The following is a 19,015-nucleotide window of genomic DNA, read 5'->3' on the forward strand; positions in this document are numbered from 1 at the left end:
AAGCACTTAACCCAAGCAGCCCTCTGGTGTAGGTACTTTTATTATTAGCGAGGAGACCACGTAAGACCACGAGGTGGTTACCTTGACCAGAGTCACTTTGCGATAGAGGAGTGATGGAGCCCAGCCCGGCCTTCTGGCTCCAGGCCCCCCTTCCCAGCCACTTTGTGTGTGGGCCCTGGGCTGGGCTGGGCTGGGGACCATGCAGTGAACAAGACCCCCATCCCTGTCCTGGTGGAACTTTTGGGTTGACAGGGGAGACAAGTTTTAGACTACATTAGTCACAATTTTCTCAACTACCATAAAGGAGTACTATGTATAATGGGAACTTGCCCTGATCAGAGAAGAGAACTGAGATTGACTTTCGCTTATTTTAAAATCATCACCTCATTTTGCAGGTGAAGAACTGGAAGTTCAGAGAGGTTAAGTGGCTTTCCTGATGCCACACAACCATTAGATGCATGGCCAGGATTGGAATGCAGGCCGTCTCAGGCCATACCACTGTGCAGTACGCTGGGGTGAGGGGTCGTTCTGGTGGACAGTAGTGGTGGTGGTGGTGACCTTGGCCAGCCCGACACTGTGGAGGGGAGGGGGTAGAGGTAGGATGGGTCCTTAGTCCCTGCCCCACTATATCTAGAGGTCAGGAATGCCTGCACTTCCTTCCCATCACTGTCCCCTCCCAGCTTCCCTCTGCCTGTTCATGTAGCAGAGGAGGGGAGTGAGAAGAGCGGCAGTAGGACTGGCCAGGCAGGGGCTCCAGGACAGGAGGAAAAGCAGCAAGGCTGCTCTGGCTGGACAGGAGCAGAGGGAGAGGGGCACAGAGGAGGGAGCTGAGAGGGGCCCGGACCAGGCCACGCGGCTGGGGCCCCAGCAGAGGTGGGAAGCGCAGGAGTGTTACCTGTGGAACCGGGCTGAGGTGCAGGTTGGGGGCGAGGAGCCCAGGAGGGGTCCCCAGGGAGCGAGGGGATGGGCTTGAGACAGGACGGAGGTGACCTGGTGATGGTGGCACCTGCAGAGTAGGGAAGGAGGGATGTGGGGACAGCTGGCGACAGGGGTGCACTGTCCAGGAAGGGGTCTCATGAGGTAGGCTCAGTTTGGGTCCTGATGTGGCCTTGCATGTGATGTCCAGGAGGTGGATGGACAGACAGGGCTGGGCTGGAGGGGTGGCCCCTGAGAGTGCCTGGGGCAGAACCAGGCTGACCTTTGCGGGCAGAGCTGCAGTCCAGACCTCGGCAGGAGGATGGAGGGAGGGAAGAGGTCCACGGGCCACTCTCTGCAGTCCCAGAAGCTCTGCCTTCCCGACCTGTCCTCACGCTCCTGGGGAGGCGCCAAGAGACGCTCAGCTGGCCGGGCCTCTCAGCCTCAGGCTCCTGGGTCACAGTTCAGTGAAGGGACAACGCCTGTTCCACAGTCCAAACTGAGCGCCAGTTTTGCCGGAAACCACCAGATGGTGCCATTTCCATGCAAAAACAGGTTTCCTGAAGGTGAAGCCTGTGTGCGACTACGGGTGTAGATTTTATTGCCACTTGGGAGGCGTGAGCAGACGGGAGGCCTTCGAGCATCTTAGTTCAATGATGGCGACAGTGCACGTCCACATCCATGAGCTGTGCTGGGGCTGCTGACTCAAATGAAGCGTCCTGAGCGTTTACGTGCAGCCGTGAGCGGCTCCCCAGGCGGACATTCTGTGGCGTCCTCAGGGGCTCAGGGTGGCGGAAGGCCGACAGGCACAGACATAACTCAGGGTTGTGTGAGCATAGACGGGAGAGCAGAGGAGGGAGTGGTCTCTGCTTGAGAGAAAGTGTGGACTTTCCTGAGAGGGGACATTTAGCAGAGGCTTCTGCAGGCTTCGGCAGCGAGGAGGGGTCTTCTAGGCAGGGGACACCCCTGCGGGAAGGTGTGGAGGACAGTTAGGGACGTGGGCCTGGCCCTGAATGTTTGGAAGGCAGGTTGTGGTGGAGATCACAGCAGGAGAGGAGGCGGGTAGCCTACAGGTGTGTGCAAGAGAACCCCGTGGAACCTGCCACGGTACCCGAGGAAAGGAGCCAGACGTGCGTGCTGGCCGGGGGCGGGGGGCGGGCGGTGTGCCCTCGGCTCCAGCTTCAGGCACCTGGAGGAGCAGGGGCGCTGTAGCCCTCGGGAAGCAAGGGAGACCGCAGTCCTGGGCCCGGCTGGCCCGCCCTCTCGCTCAAGCACGTGGAGTGTGCGGAGCGAGGGACCTGCATTGGTGTTGTAGCCGCAGCTCCTCCAGACCCTGGGTGGAAATGAAATCGTTAAGTGGCTCAGATGGAGTTTTGTTCTGTGCATGATTAACCCCAGGAGGGGAGTTTGGGAACAAATATGCCTCCTCTACCTGTATTACAGGGGGACTGAGCCACGGTAAATTAAAAGAAAATCACTGGCAAATTTGGGACCAGTCAGCTGTGACCAAGCCATTAGTGTAGTTAAATGAAGCTGAAAGAGCTAATAAAGGCTTTGTGGGTCATGGATCCTTCCGGGAGGGGAGGGTGGGGCGAGGGGGGGCAGGTGGGCGGGGAGTTGGTCCCCATGCTGCACATAGCGGCCTTCCCTGGGACTTGGCGGAGGTGCCGCTGGCGGTGGGATGTATGTTGTTTTCTAACGGGGAACTTAATTCTAGGAAGAGACAGGACCAAGATCCAGCCTTGGCCTCTGGTGTCTCAGAAGACAGACTGGGTCTCGGCAAAGTGGAGCCTTGGGACACGGACGTGGGAGCAGCACCTCCTGAGTCTGTCGCCCAGAGTGAGGTGCGAGGGGCCCAGCGTCATGGGGACCCCCAGGACGGAGGCCTAGCCTGTGCCCTGGATGTCCACCAAGAACTGGGGTGGCTCTGGTCCATGCCCAGAGGAAGGTGTTGGACGCCCAGCCAAACCAGGACCTGAATGTGGGGCGCCAGACAGGGAGGGGATGGGCTCCCGCCTGTGCAGGCGAGTTCTGCAAGCTCCTAGACCACTCCAGGGTGCAGGGTGCGGGCGCCTGTGGCTGGAGGGCAAAGCGGGAGCTGGGCTCGGTTCTGTCAAGGAGGGCGGGCCCCAGGCCTGCAGGTGCAGGGGCCCCAGTCAGTGGGCTTTGCTGGGGTGGGGAAGCCTGGGGGGTTCGAGGGGAAGATGGCAAAGGCTGTCTGTGCGGCTGAGCCGCCCTCCCTCTGCTTCGCGGTAGCACTGGGAGGGCGGCCGGCTCAGGTGCTCCCCCCGCCTGTGGAAGGGATGCCCTGCTGGGCCTCAGGCGAGAGTGTGGGCCTCCAGGTTTGCAGTGCCATTTCCTAGTGCTCCCCTCGGAGCCTCCACCCTTGCGGGGCTGTCACTTGGGGCGCCCTCCTAAGGCAGCTCTCTGTGGGTGGGCCTGGAGGCCCGCGAATGAAGGGCTTGGTCCCAGGAGGAGCTGTGTGGTGTGCGGGGGCCCCTGAGCCAGGAGCTCCCGCCTTCCGAGGGGGGGAGATGGCAACCTGTCACTCCCAGAGGGACTCTCAGCCACTGCCCCCAGGAGTTGGTGCTGGACAGTGGCAGGCCCTGGGTGCATCTAAAGTTGCTGGGGCGCCAGACAACGTCTGGTGAAAATAAAGCTGTTGGGAGCGCTTCTGGGAGCCGGTGTGTGAGGGGTGTGTTTTCAGACCCACGCATGGTCGAGTCAGGTTGGCCCCTCAGGTGGGTGAGGTTTGCTACCTCCGCGGGCTCTGGAGACCTGCCTTGGGGACCAGCTGGACCCGGGGACGCCCCACACCCTGGGGAGGGACCTTCTCTGGGCCCGTGTGCCAACTGAGGAAAGGTACTTCCTCTGGCCTTGAGCTCCCTTGGGGTCTGGGGAGAGAGGCGCCAGGCTTGGCCTGCTCCAGGCGGGAGGGTGATGTGGTGTCCTGTGTCCAGCAGAGGGTGCTGTTGCTCTGGTATTGCCAGCTGCCGGTGCCTCTGATCACACTGTCCACCACGTAGGGCACAGCAGCTTCCAACACGTCCATCAGCACCTGCACTCAGCTCCTCTGCCCACTCAGGGCCCCTTGTCTGGGGAGCAGGCAGAGGACCTCAGGCCTTAGTTTTATGGGGGAGGAGGCCCCTTGCTCTGTTTGGCTGCACAGGCAGAGGCTGGAGGAGGGCGGTCACCTTCCTAGTCCACAAAGCCCAGTCCCTGCCTGCACGCCACTCGGGGCTTCCAGGGCCCCCTTCACGAGGGGAGGGATGGGGGCTACGCAGGGCATAGCAGCCAAGGAAGGAGCGTCACTGTGAACAGTGCTGGGCCTTTGGAGTCCCTTTTCAGGACCTAAGTCCTGTGTCCACTTTGTGCGAAGCTGGTGGGCGTCAGAATCCCACCAGAGTGCCAGGGCACTTGTTAACAGTGGGCATTGCTGAGCACCACCCGACTCATTTTACTGGGTGGCCTGGGGAGGGAGCCCAGGAACCTGCATTTCTATGAGGCCCATGCAGGTGGTTCTGAGACAGCTGTCCTCAGGCCCTTTGTTGGCAGGAGAGAATCTGGGGACTCCTGGGTCAGCCTGGGAGGGAACGTGCTGCTCTTGTTGCTGCCTCCTCTACACGGTCTTTGGCCAATTAGCATCTTTGGCCAATTAGCTGGTGACCACCCAGGGGCATCCTGCTCTGCTTTGGTCCCAGGATTAACAAAAGGGAGAGAAACAGAGACAAGTCATGCAGAGCGTGGTTCCCTCGGGACCTCTCCAGCTCTAGTCCCTTCCACACCCTCACTTTCCTGCCTCTCTCACCTTTCATCCCCCGCCTCCATCCAGGGCCCCTTAGGTTTCTAGCGCTTTCTGAGTACTTCCTGGAGGGGGTTGTCTCTACTTCCTGCAGGGGGGACACTTAAGTGTCAGCCTGGGGTGTGTGCGTTTCTCTACGTGGGTCTCCTGCCATCAGGACCAGTGAGGCCTTGGGAAGCAAAGGGTGCACCCAGGTGCTTTCCTTGGGGCTGGCACTGTTTTGGCTGCCTTTTATGGGGCCATTGCCAGCTCTTGGGGAGGGGGGCGGGCAACAGCACTGAGTCCCTGCTCTGCCTTTGCTGGCTGTGTGGTCATGGCTGAGTCCCTTAGCTCCTCCAGCGGTGGGCTGTCCCCTCTGTCAGGTGCGAGTGTCCCTCTCAGGGTGGCGGTATCAGAGGTGGCAGAGCCAGCACGCAGTCTGTGCTGTGTGCCCTCCCGCCCCTCCCTGCCCTCCGCTGCTCCAGCATGTGCAGGAGTCCTCGGGCAAATCAGCCCAGGTGTCTACACCCCCTTCCCTGCACTGCCCTGGGGGTGGGACTGTCGAAGCCCTGCCCAGAACCGATGGTGGTCGTGTTGTTGGAGCGGGGAAAGCAACTGTGATTTGATTGGTACTTTCTCTCCTTCCTGCTCTCTGTGCCTGGCCAGGACTCTGGGGTCCAGCTGGTCTTGGGTCTTGGCTCTGAGGCCTGGGTCCGGTCGCCTGGCCTTGGGAGCCACGTAGGAGTCCCTCAACAAGGTGTGTTGAGGGACTCGAAGACTGGGCTGACTGTGGCCTTGGGCTCATGGGTAAAATGGGAGTCAAAGTAACTGTGAGCAGGGCCAGAGCAAGGCACCTGCCGCTTCTGATGGTGTCCTGCACGCCGCTGAGGTCCCAGGGATGTGGGCACAGAAAGAATGGTAGCTTTCCCTTGCCTCCAACTCTCAGGGGTCTTTTTCATCAGAAAAGCTGTGTTTCCATCTAGGCATCCAGCACCCTGGGCTTTGAAGGAGTGGGGAGAAGCCTGGGGGATGTTGTCAGTGACCAAGCGTAATTTCGCGACAGGCAGAAAGGCCCACGAGGGGAGAGGAGGAAGCTGCACTGTGGGTCGAGGCGGCCTCCCTGCCAGACCCCCAGATCTGAGACCCTCCCAGCTTCAACCCCAGGACCCTCCAGGTTTTGCATCGGGAGGTTCAGTTTGGACAGACGTTCCTCAGTGAGCAGGTGGTGGGCAGGATTGTACGTATGTCATTCCCGTCTTCGGTTCGTGCATTTCTTTACTTCCCAGAGCTATTGTGAATGATGAGATGGGGCCTCCAGTTTCTCCTAATCCACACCCCATGCCCATTAGGTCAGACCCAACCCTCCCAGGTGGTGAGGGCCCTGCTTGTCCACACGCCAGTGGGCTGTCCTGCAGGCTTCATCCTCTCCTACGACTCGGTGTGGACCTTGGGTCTTCAGGCTGGAATGCCCCCCACCCCAGTCCCTGTCCTGGACATTCCACTTGCCCTTGGAGGCCCAGCTCAAATGCCACATCCCCTGGAAATGTTTCCTCTTTCTCCTTGCTCCTAACTTGCTAATAGGATCATGTTTAGTTCCATATCTCACTGTCTCTCTCTTTAGCATAATTTCTTTTCATACTGTATTTAAATTTTTTTTTTTTTTTCATTTGTGGTCCTGTCAGACTTGCTAGATGGTAAGATTCTTTAGGGCAAGATTGATGTTTTGTTCATCTTCGGTAGGTGCCCAGTAGGGGCTGAGCTGATGCAGTGCAGCCTAGCTGACCCCCTGGAGATGCAGACCCTGGCTGGCCCACACCCTGTCTGCGGTACTGACCCCTGCGTCTCTCCACAGTGCCCCTACCCACCACCGCCCCCGGGCGTGGAAGGTCTGACGTACAGACCGTGGGCCTCCTCTCCGAATGGAATCTCTCATGGGTGTGTGAGGCCCGAATGAACCCCAGTGGAGGAAGCATCTCCCCAAGGTCACTGGGGTGAGGGTCCCTGTAGCGATGAACAAGCTTGGGGGCCGTCCTCTGGGACTGCAGTTTACATTTGTCACTGAACACGAAAGGCCGTCTAAGGAACACAGAGACTGACAGAGCAGACGGGCATGAACAGCTCTCGCAGACTTCCTCCTCTCAGGGGCCTCTCTCGTTCTCTCTTCCTGTCACCTTCAGCATCACAGGCCCCATCAGGGCTCCTGCTCTATTGCCAGGAGTAAGCCCTCTCCTGGCTCTTCATGGACTGGATACAATGACAACAAATACAGGCAAAGAGGCAGAAGAGTTCCCCAGAGAAGGACCCTCGGTGTGGGGTCTTGCGAGTTTTGGTTACCTGGACATGATCCCCTGAGTACGGGCCCGGTTCCCTCCTATCCCCCCACCCTCGGTCACCGCAGGTGCTGCTGGACGTGAGCGCATGGCTGTGTGAGTGGCCTCCTCCATCACTGCGGGACGTCTCTGACCCTAGGAGTCCTCTTTGAATTGTATTTCTTAGAATTTAAGTTTTCCTGTGGTAGAAAGAACACCAAACTTGAAGTCCCAGCTCTGTTACTTTCTAAATGTGTCTAATCAAGGGCAAGTGGCTTAATTTCTCTGAGACTCATTTAAAACATTTAAAGAATACACAGACACAGACACACACACACACACACACACACACACATTGATTTCTGCTCTGCCTGTCCCGTAGGGTGGTTGGGAGGCAGTTTGAAGACTGAAGCAGGGCTCTGAGCTGTTGAGAGCAGTGTAGGCACCTTCCCGAGGACAGGGATGGCCGCCCTGTCACAGCTGCCTCTCCAGCAGCAGCCGGGTGCTGGGCACGGGCAGGTGTTGATGAATGAACAAACGAAGGCCCCGGAGAAGGGTCCAAGCTGGATGCGAGGCTGTGAACGTGGTGGGTGACGACAGAGAGGGTGGCAGCTTGGAGTCCATTTTTCAGGAGATGTGAGGACAGCTGGCTGAGGCACAGCGTGTCTGGAGCGGACAGTGGGTGGGGTCCCGTAAATTCCCCCAAGGCTTCAGCTGCATCCCCTTACGTCTCACTGGCCAGGAATGGCACAGGGGAATTCAGGTTCTGTGATTGTGTCAGGGCAGTGGGTGGCTCATCCCTGGGCCTGGCTGCATGGCTGTCCCCCCAAATGAGGTTCTGTTACGGGAAAGAAGAGTGGAGGTGGTGGCTGGATGGGCGGCATGCAGCGTCTGTTTCAGGACGGGGAGAAGAGAGCGTATGTGTCTGTGGCTACGGCCGCTCTCTGCAGGGTGGGGTGGCGCCGGGGCAGGCGTCTGCCCGCGTGTCCAACTGTGGTGAAGGGGGCAGCAGGGGATGGCGGCAGCAACCCTGGCTGTTAGCCGGCGGGGCTCTGGTTCCTGTCCCGCTGGAGGCTCGTTTGTGACTTGGTGCTGTTAACGTCTTGGAGTCTTTATAAATTTTATTTTTAAAGCATCCTTTGTTGTGCTGACTCCCGGGGTTAATGCTGATGTGGCGGTAACGGGTAACGATCATCACAGCAGCAGTAGGTAACACCTACTCAGCCTTTGCTGTAAGCTCGGTCACATCGTTCACTTCTCTCGACAGCCGTACGCTCTTGTGCTGCCAGCACCCACGCTTCACAGACGACGAGCCAGACCCGGGGAGGTGAAGACACTGGCGCGAGATGGTAAAGGTCGTACACGGAGGGGCCGGGACTGTAGCCTATACTGTGTGGCTCCCAGCCTGCTCACTTAACCATTAAACACCGCCTCTCAGTGCGTGAGATTACTATGAGGATGAAGCATGAGAGCAGCAGTGATGACTCCTGTTGTCTGTTGAGCACATTTTGTTTGCCAGGCACTCTTACAGGATCTGACTTAAGAGTGGTGGGTAAAAGGAGGTCCTAGCTCTTCCTTCTAGTGAGGGCAGGGGGTGGACAGTAAGCAAACTGATAGATAGATGATAGGTAGATGGACAGATAGATGGATGGATAGATAGGTAGATTGTTAGATAGGTAGGTAAATAGATAGGCAGGTAGGTAGATAGATAGGTAGTTAAGTGGATAGATAGGTGAGTAGTAGATAACTGGTCTGGTGACGCTCTATGCCTTGTAGGGAAGAAAAGAAGAAAGAGGAGAGAGGGAGTGACTGGAAATTGCTCTTTTATGTGACACAGGCCTGGGTGGCCTTGCTGCAGAGGTGAATGTTGAGGACGGACTGCGTGATGTGAGGAAGTGAGCCCTGGATGTCTGGGGAAGAAGGTTCCAGGCAGAGGCCCCAAGGCACAAGTGGGCTTGGCCTGTCCACGGAACCGCTGTATGGCTGGAGCGGGGTGAGCAGAACGGCAGAGGACGTGGGAGATGGCAGCATCCACTGGGAGATGGACAAGGCCACGCAGCTAGTTTGGAGAGTGGGGACAGATGGCGCAGGAGGAGGCCGTGAGGATGTCCCGGGTCAGGTGAGGTGGGCCTTAGCCCTGACTGCGATTCTGCTCCTCCCTCCTAAGGTAAAAGCTTAAGGTAGCGGCAGAATGACTCGATCAGCTTTGCATCTTAGAAGATCTCTTGGTGCTTCTGTGATCCAGTTTCTCATCTACTAAGTGAAGACAGTGACAGCTGTGCTGCCAAACTTTATGAGATTTTGTCACGATCAGATGAAATGGTGGAGAAGGGCCGCGTGGAGCTGTGACGCGCGGCGCAGGTGCCCGCTGCTGCTGCAGGAGTTGGGCTCGCTGCTCATTGCCGCAAGGCTTCCCTTTCTCCAGACCAGTGGCCAGATAAGAGTCTCAGTCTCAGAACTCGAAGAGCGCTTTTCCCATGGATTGTTTCACTTACTGTTTATACCTTGTCCAGAGCGGTTGAAACGATTGTCCTTCCCATTTAACAGAAAAGGAAACTGAGGCTCGGAGAAGTCCGAGAGGTTAATACACAGCTACTAAGTGCTGGGGTGGGTTTTCACCCAGCACTGCCTGATTCTAGATTCAGTTTCCGAGAAGAGGCTGCTAGGTGCTGTGGAGGTGGGCTGTGGAGAGGTGGGTGGGAGGTCAAGGGTTAGACTTAAAATTTGGTTCTATGTGCGCAGACTGGATCTACTTGGAGTGACAACTGCTGTTACGGTCACACACACAGTCCCTGGGAAAGAACGCAGCATCGTAGACAGCACAGATTAATACACAATAGAAATTGCTGAAAATAGTCCAAGCAGATGCTAGCTATAGCACAGAAAGCTTAGCAAAATAAGGTGCAGTCCTAACATACCAGCTGATGGCAATTAAATGCAGAAGACAAAAGAACAATCTAGTTCAGCTAAGATCTGAGAGCCTAGCTCTGTGACAGTGGCCACTGAGAAAGAAAAGCATGCACAGTGGGGAGGGGTGCAGGGGTGGTGCTTCCACCCACCAAGAGACTCCCCCCAGCCCCCTAAGCCAGAGGAGCCAGGAAGGAGCCACAAGTGTCTCCAGGAATCTCACCCCAAGCCCCACTGGTCTACACTCTTAAGGAGTTCCTGGTGTTCTTTGAACACTGAAGTCCCTGGGGCTTTTGCTTTGCTTCTGGAAGTGTCAGAGGGCTGGGGAATTCTGTGAGTGTCCGGCCCATGATGGGCAACCTAGCAAAGAACATCTCCACAGACGTCACTTAAGGCAGCCCTTGCCTCCGGGCAAGACTTTCCTCCACTTGAGGCAGTGTGCATCTGGCCACTCTCAGAGATTGCAGAGAAGGGCCTTCTGTAGCCTTGATGTTTCCTGCTGACACAGAGACTCACTTATTCCTCTTGTTCATTCTTCGTCTACTGTCCTGCCTCTAGTCCTTCTCAGGAGAGCATATGGATGCTGAGTTTGCATGCTCGTGGGGAACAGAGTGCGCCGGAGTCGGGGTGAAGAGCAGAAGGGAAGGGAGCGGGGACGAGCGCAGGGCCGCGCTCACTGCAGTTCAGGGCCACAGATGTGGGGGCGTCCCTGGTACACCTTTATCAGCATTACCATGCAGTATCCCCCGCCGGCTTTGTCTTTGCTTTGCACTTTATCAATACCTCCAGCGGACCCTGCTGTCCCTTTCTGTGGGTTTATTAATATTGCCCTATGATCTATGGGTAGCTGCCATGCTTTATATTCCAGCCCCATCCCGGCTTCTCCAAACTCAGACACCATATTTAATTAGATTTTCTCCTTGGCTCAGGCAAACAGAAATTGAACTCCCAGTATATCTCTATTGCTCTGGAGCCCGGGCCTGACAGAAGCAGACAGCTCTCTTTCCCTCCCTGGCTTCCTCCACCTCATCCCCTCCAGTCCTCCTCTGACACTCATATTCCAACACAAGCCCATTTCTAGGTTCATTCTTTGGCCCAAACTCTGAAATTCATCCTCACATCACCCCCTGCCATTAAAAAATGACCCATGTGCTGAGGCTTTGCTGCTCTGTTTGATCTCCCTCCAGACTTTGGGCAAACCTGAGAGCTGACGGGTGGGCAGAGAGTGGAAGAGACGGAGGGGCGGAGAGCTATCTCGCTCTGGATGCCAAGCTGACGGGTGGTTCTGCCTGAAATCGAGGAGACATGTGAGATATCCTTTCAAGATGACTCCACCCTTAGAAAAGTCTTAGGGAAAAGTCACTTTACTGTGTTACAACTTTTCCATCTGGAAAATGGAGAACACAACAAGAATTGGGCTTTATTGAAGTTATGACGAATGAAGATATCTGATCTCACTTTCTGTCAACAAAATGTGAGGGGACGGAGAGGGGTTCAGAAGAGATGTAGAGAGGAGAGCTCCCAAGATGACCGAGTAGGAAGACCTGAGCTCACCTCCTCTCACAGACTCGCCAAAACAACAAGCAGAGATGATAAAAATGGGAACCTACCAGAAAAGATCGTCTACAACTAAAGGTATAAAGAAGGAACCACAATGAGATGGGTGGGTTGGGAGGAGCCATGTAGTCAAGTCCCACACCCCCAGGTGGGTGACCCATAAACAGGAGAATATTGCAGAGGTTCTTCCTGAGGAATGAGGGGTCCAAGCCCAACATCAGGCTCCCCAGCCCAGGGGTCCTGCTCAGGGAAGATGAGCCCCTAGAATGTTTGGCTTTGAAGGGCAGCAGGGCTTCTTTTGGGAGACCCAGAGGGCAGTGGGAAATAGAGACCCCACTCTTAAAGGGCACACACAAAATCCCACGTACTCCGGGACCCAGGGCAGAAGCAGTAATTTGAAAGGAGCCTGGGTCAGACCCAACGCTGATCTCGGAGAGGCTCCCAGAGAGGCAGGAGGCCACTGCAGCTCCCCTGGGACACAGACACTGACAGCAGCCATTTATGAGCGCTCCTCCTACCACATGGACACTGGTGCTGGCGACTGTCATTGTGGAATCCTCCCTCTCGATTATTAGCCCCGGACCCAGCCCCATCTCCATCCAACAGCCCAACAGCTGCCAGTGCTGGGACGCGTCAGGCCAAGCAGCTAACTGAGCATGGGCACAGCCCCACCCACCAGCAGACAGGCTGCCTTAAGGTACTCTGAGCCCATAGCTTCCCCTGGACACAGCCCTGCCCACCAGAGGGCAGGAACCAGCCCCAGAATATGATCCTGGGGTCCTGCCCACCAATGAGCCTGCTCTAGTCTCAGGACCAGCCTCACCCACCAGCAGGCTGACACCAACCCCAGGAAAACTGCAGCCCCACAGCCACCAGCAGGCCAGCACCAGCTCTGGGAACAGCTTAGCCCTGGCTCCATCCAAAAGCAAGCCAACAGAAGTTTCAGGACCCCACAGCAGTCAGCTTGCCCCAACAGAAGGGTCCATGCAGCTCACACAGGGGCAGCCTTAGAGCATATGGCTTTGGAGACCAGAGGGGAGTGGGCCGCTGGGACCCATAGGATGTCTCCTACAGAAGGCCACTTCTCCAAAGTCAGGAAACAGAACCAACCTACAGATACATAGAAATAAAAACAGCAAGTTAGGCAAAGTGAGACAACAAAGGAACATGTTTCACAAGGAGGAACAAGATAAAACCTCAAAAGAAGAACTAAGTGATGTGGAGCAAGGCAGTCTCCCTGAGAAAGAGTTCAAGGTAATGATTATAAAGATGATCAAAGAGCTTTGGGAACAGAATGGATGAACAGAGTGAGAAGTTAGAAGTCTTTAACAAAGAGTTAGAAAATATAAAGAACAACCAGAGATGAAGAATACAATAACTGAAATGCAAAATGCACTAGAAGGAATCAACAGTAAACTAAATGATACAGAGGAACGGATCAGTGAACTGGAAGACCGAGTAATAGAAATCACTGGCGCTGAACAGAAAAAAAAAGAATAAAAAGAAATGAAGACAGTATGGAAGACTTCCAGGACAACATCAAGTGTACTAATATTCACATTATAGGGGTCCCAGAAGGAGAAGAGGGAGAGAAAGGGGCTGATAACATATTTGAAGAGATAATAACTGAAAACTTCCCTAACCTGGGAAAGGAAACAGTCACCCAAGTCCAGGAAGTGCAGAGTCCCATACAAGATCAACACAATGCCAGGACACATTGTAATCAAAGTGACAAAAGTTAAAGGTAAAGAGAGACTATTAAAAGAGTCAAGGGAAAAGCAACAAGTTATATATGAGGGAACTCCCATAAGGCTATCAGCTAACTTTTCATCAGAAACTCTACAGGCCAGAAGGCAGTGACAAGATAGATTTAAAGTGATGAAAGGGAAAAACCTACAACCAGGTATTCTGTACCCAGCAAGTCTTTTTTTTCTAATTAAAAAAAATTTTTTTAATTTAATTTATTTTTTTATACAGCAGGTTCTTATTACTCATCAATTTTATACACATCAGTGTATACATGTCAATCCCAATCTCCCAATTCATCACACCACCACCACCACCGCCTGCCGCTTTTCCCCCTTGGTGTCCGTACGTTTGTCCTCTACATCTGTGTCTCTATTTCTGCCCTGCAAACCAGTTCATCTGTACCATTTTTCTAGGTTCCACATATATGCGTTAATATACGATATTTGTTTCTCTCTTTCTGACTTACTTCACTCTGTATGACAGTCTTTAGATCCATCCACGGCTCAACAAATGACCCAATTTCGTTCCTTTTTATGACTGAGTAATATTCCATTGTATATACGTACCACGTCTTCTTTATCCATTCATCTGTTGATGGGCATTTAGGTTGCTTCCGTGGCCTGGCTATCGTAAATAGTGCTGCAGTGAACATTGGGGTGCATGTGTCTTTTTGAATTGTGGTTTTCTCTGGGTATATGCCCAGTAGTGGGATTGATGGATCATATGGTAATTCTATTTTTAGTTTTTTAAGGGACCTCCATACTGTTCTCCATAGTGGCTATATCAATTTGCATTCCCACCAACAGTGCAAGAGGGTTCCCTTTTCTCCACACCCTCTCCAGCATTTGTTGTTTGTAGATTTTCTGATGATGCCCATTCTAACTGGTGTGAGGTGATACCTCACTGTAGTTTTGATTTGCATTTCTTTAATGATTAGTGATGTTGAGCTCTTTTCGTGTGTTTGTTGGCAATCTGTATATCTTCTTTGGAGAAATGTCTGTTTAGGTCTTCTGCCCATTTTTGGATTGGGTTGTTTGTTTTTTTAATATTGAGCTGCATGAGCTGTTTATATATTTTGGAGATTAATCCTTTGTCCATTGATCCGTTTGCAAATATTTTCTCCCATTCTGAGGGTTGTCTTTTCGTCTTGTTTATGGTTTCCTTTGCTGTGCAAAAACTTTTAAGTTTCATTAGGTCCCATTTGTTTATTTTTGTTTTTATTTCCATTACTCTACGAGGTGGATCAAAAGAGATCTTGCTGTGATTTATGTCAAAGAGTGTTCTTCCTATGTTTTACTCTAAGAGTTTTATAGTGTCCGGGCTTACATTTAGGTCTCTAATCCATTTTGAGTTTATTTTTGCGTATGGTGTTAGGAAATGTTCTAATTTCACTCTTTTACGTGTAACTGTCCAATTTTCCCAGCACCACTTATTGAAGAGACTGTCTTTTCTCCATTGTATATCTTTGCCTCCTTTGTCATAGATTAGTTGACCATAGGTGTGTGGGTTTATCTCTGGGCTTTGTATCTTGTTCCATTGATCTGTGTTTCTGTTTTTGTGCCAGTACCATATTGTCTTGATTACTGTAGCTTTGTAGTACAGTCTGAAGTCAGGGAGGCTGATTCCTCCAGCTCCTTTTTTTCCCCTCAAGACTGCTTTGGCTACTTGGGGTCTTTTGTGTCCCCATACAAATTTTAAGATTTTTTGTTCTAGTTCCGTAAAATTGCCATTGGTAATTTGATAGGGGTTGCATTGAATCTGTCGATTGCTTTGGGTAGTATAGTCATTTTCACAATATTGATTCTTCCAGTCCAAGAACATGGTATATCTCTCCATCTGTTGGTTATCATCTTTAATTTCTTTCATCAGTGTCTTACAGTTTTCTGCATACAGGTCTTTTATCTCCCTAGGTAGGTTTATTCCTAGTTATTTTATTCTTTTTCTTTCAGTGGTAAATGGGAGTGTTTCCTTAGTTTCTCTTTCAGATTTTTCATCATTAGTGTATAGGAATGCAAGAGATTTCTGTGCATTAATTTTGTATCCTGCAACGTTACCAAATTCATTGATTAGCTCTAGTAGTTTTCTGGTGGCATCTTTAGGATTCTCTATGTATAGTATCATGTCATCTGCAAACAGTGACAGTTTTACTTCTTCTTTTCTGATATGTATTTTATTTCTTTTTCTTCTCTGATTGCTGTGGCTAGGACTTCCAAAACTATGTTGAATAATAGTGGTGAGCGTGGACATCCTTGTCTTGTTCCTGATCTTAGAGGAAATGCTTTCAGTTTTTCACCATTGAGAATGATGTTTGCTGTGGGTTTGTCATATATGGCCTTTATTATGTTGAGGTGGGTTCTCTCTATGTCCACTTTCTGGAGAGTTTTTAATATAACTGGTTGTTGAATTTTGTCAAAAGCTTTTTCTGCATCTATTGAGATGATCATATGGTGTTTATTCTTCAATTTGTTAATATGGTGTATCACATTGATTTGCATATATTGAAGAATCCTTTCATCCCTGGGATAAATCCCACTTGATCATGGTGCATGATCCTTTTAATGTGTTGTTGGATTCTGTTTGCTAGTATTTTGTTGAGGATTTTTGCATCTATATTCATCAGTGATATTGGTCTGTAATATTCTTTTTTTGTAGTATCTTTGTCTGGTTTTGGTATCAGGGTGATGGTGGCCTCATAGAATGAGTTTGGGAGTGTTCCTTCCTCTGCAAGTTTTTGGAAGGATTTGAGAAGCATGGATGTTAGCTCTCCTCTAACTGTTTGATAGAATTCACCTGTGAAGCCATCTGGTCCTGGACTTTTGTTTGTTGGAAAAGTTTTAATCACAGCTTTAATTTCATTGCTTGTGATTGGTCTGTTCATATGTTCTGTTCCTTCCTGGTTCAGTCTTGGAAGTTTATACCTTTCTAAGAATTTGTCCATTTCTTCCAGTTTGTCCATTTTATTGGCATAGAGTTGCTTGTAGTAGTCTCTTAGGATGCTTTGTATTTCTGCGGTGTCTGTTGTAACTTTTCCTTTTTCATTTCTAATTTTATTGATTTGAGTCCTCTCCCTCTTTTTCTTGATGAGTCTGGCTAATAGTTTATCAATTTTCTTTAACTTCTCAAAGAACCAGCTTTTAGTTTTATTGATCTTTGCTATTGTTTTGTTTCTATTTCATTTATTTCTGCTCTGATCTTAATGATTTCTTTCCTTCTGCTAAGTTTGGGTTTTGTTTGTTCTTCTTTCTCTAGTTCCTTTAGGTGTAAGTTTAGATTGTTTATTTGAGATTTTTCTTGTTTCTTGAGGTAGGCTTGTATAGCTATAAACTTCCCTCTTGGAACTGCTTTTGCTGCGTCCCATAGGTTTTGGAGCATAGTGTTTTCATTGTCATTTGTCTCTAGGTATTTTTTGATTTCCTCTTTGATTTCTTCAGTGATCTCTTGGTTATTTAGTAATGTATTGTTTAGCCTCCATGTGTTTGTGTTTTTTACGTTTCTTCCCCTGTAATTCATTTCTAATCTCATAGCATTGTGGTCAGAAAAGATGCTTAATATGATTTCAATTTTCTTAAATTTACTGAGGCTTGATTTGTGACCCAAGATGTGATCTATCCTGGAGAATGTTCCGTGCACACTTGAGAAGAAAGTGTAATCTGCTGTTCTGGGATGGAATGTCCTATAAACATTAATTAAATCTATCTGGTCTATTGTGTCATTTGAAGCTTCTGTTTCCTTATTTATTTTCATTTTGGATGATCTGTCCATTGGTGTAAGTGAGGTGTTAAAGTCCCCCGCTATTATTGTGTTACTGTTGATTTCCTGTTTTATAGCTGTTAGCAGTTGCCTATGTATTGAGGTGCTCCTATGTTGGGTGCATAAATATTTATTATTGTTATATCTTCTTCTTGGATTGATCCCTTGATCATTATGTAGTGTCCTTCCTTGTCTCTTGTGACATTCTTTATTTTAAAATCTATTTTATCTGATATGAGTATTGCTACTCCAGCTTTCTTTTGATTTCCATTTGCATGGAATATCTTTTTCCATCCCCTCACTTTCAGTCTGTATGTGTCCCTAGGTCTGAAGTGGGTCTCTTGTAGACAGCATATATATGGGTCTTGTTTTTGTATCGATTCAGCAAGCCTGTGTCTTTTGGTTGGAGCATTTAGTCCATTCACATTTAAGGTAATTATGGACATGTATGTTCCTATTACCATTTTCTTAATTGTTTTGGGTTTGGTTTTGTAGGTCCTTTTCTTCTCTTGTGTTTCCCAGTCAGAGAAGTTCCTTTAGCATTTGTCATACAGCTGGTTTGGTGGTGCTGAATTCTCTTACCTTTTGCTTGTCTGTAAAGCTTTTGTTTTCTCTATCAAATCTGAATGAGATCCTTGCTGGGTAGAGTAATCTTGGTTGTAGGTTCTTCCCTTTCATCACTTTAAGTATATCATGCCACTCCCTTCTGGCTTGTAGAGTTTCTGCTGAGAAATCAGCTGTTAACCTTATGGGAGTTCCCTTGTATGTTATTTGTCATTTTTCCCTTGCTGCTTTCAATAATTTTTCTTTGCCTTTAATTTTTGCCAGTTTGATTACTATGCGTCTTGGCATGTTTCTCATTGGGTTTATCCTGCATGGGACTCACTGCGCTTCCTGGACTTGGGTGGCTATTTCCTTTCCCATGTTAGGGAAGTTTTCGACTATAATCTCTTCAAATATTTTCTCTGGTCCTTTCTCTCTCTCTTCTCCTTCTGGGACCACTATAATGCGAATATTGTTGTGTTTAATGTTGTCCCAGAAGTCTCTTAGGCTGTCTTCCTTTCTTTTCATTCTTTTTTCTTTATTCTGCTCCGTAGCAGTGAATTCCACCATTCTGTCTTCCAGGTCACTTATCCGTTCTTTTGCATCAGTTATTCTGCTATTGATTCCTTCTAGTGTAGTTTTCATTTCAGTTATTGTATTGTTCATCTCTGTTTATTTGTTCTTTAATTCTTCTAGGTCTTTGTTAAACATTTCTTGCATCTCTCGATCTTTGCCTCCATTCTTTTTCGGAGGTCCAGGATCATCTTCACTATCATTATTCTGAATTCTTTTTCTGGAAGGTTGCCAATCTCCACTTCATTTAGTTGTTTTTCTGGGGTTTTATCTTGTTCCTTCATCAGGTACGTAGCCCTCTGCCTTTTCATCTTGTCTCTCTTTCTGTGAATGTGGTTTTGTTCCACAGGCTGCAGGATTGTAGTTCTTCTACAAAGGTTGCTTCTGCTGTCTGCCCTCTGCCCTCTGGTGGATGAGGCTATCTAAGAGGTTTGTGCAAGTTTCCTGATGGGAGAGGCTGGTGGTGGGTAGAGCTGGCTGTTGCTCTGGTGGGCAGAGTTCAGTAAAACTTTAATCCACTTGTCTGCTGATGGGTTGGGCTGGGTTCTCTCCGGGTTGGTTGTTTGGCCTGAGGCAGCCAAACACTGGAGCCTACCTGGGCTCTTTGGTGGGGCTAATGGCAGACTCTGGGAGGGCTCAAGCCAAAAGGTACTTCCCAGAACTTCTGCTGCCAGTGTCCTTGTCCCCATGGTGAGCCACAGACACCCCCCGCCTCTGCAGGAGTACCTCCAACACTAGGAGGTAAGTCTGGTTCAGTCTCCCCTGGGGTCACTGCTCATTCCCCTGGGTCCTGATGCACACACTACTTTGTGTGTGCCCTCCAAGAGTGGAGTCTCTGTTTCCCCCAGTCCTGTCAAAGTCCTGCAATCAAATCCCACTAGCCTTCAAAGTCTGATTCTCTATGAATTCCCCCTCCTGTTGCTGGACCCCA

This window comes from Phocoena phocoena, chromosome 8 (assembly GCF_963924675.1).
Source record: "Phocoena phocoena chromosome 8, mPhoPho1.1, whole genome shotgun sequence".
Classification (NCBI taxonomy): domain Eukaryota; kingdom Metazoa; phylum Chordata; class Mammalia; order Artiodactyla; family Phocoenidae; genus Phocoena; species Phocoena phocoena.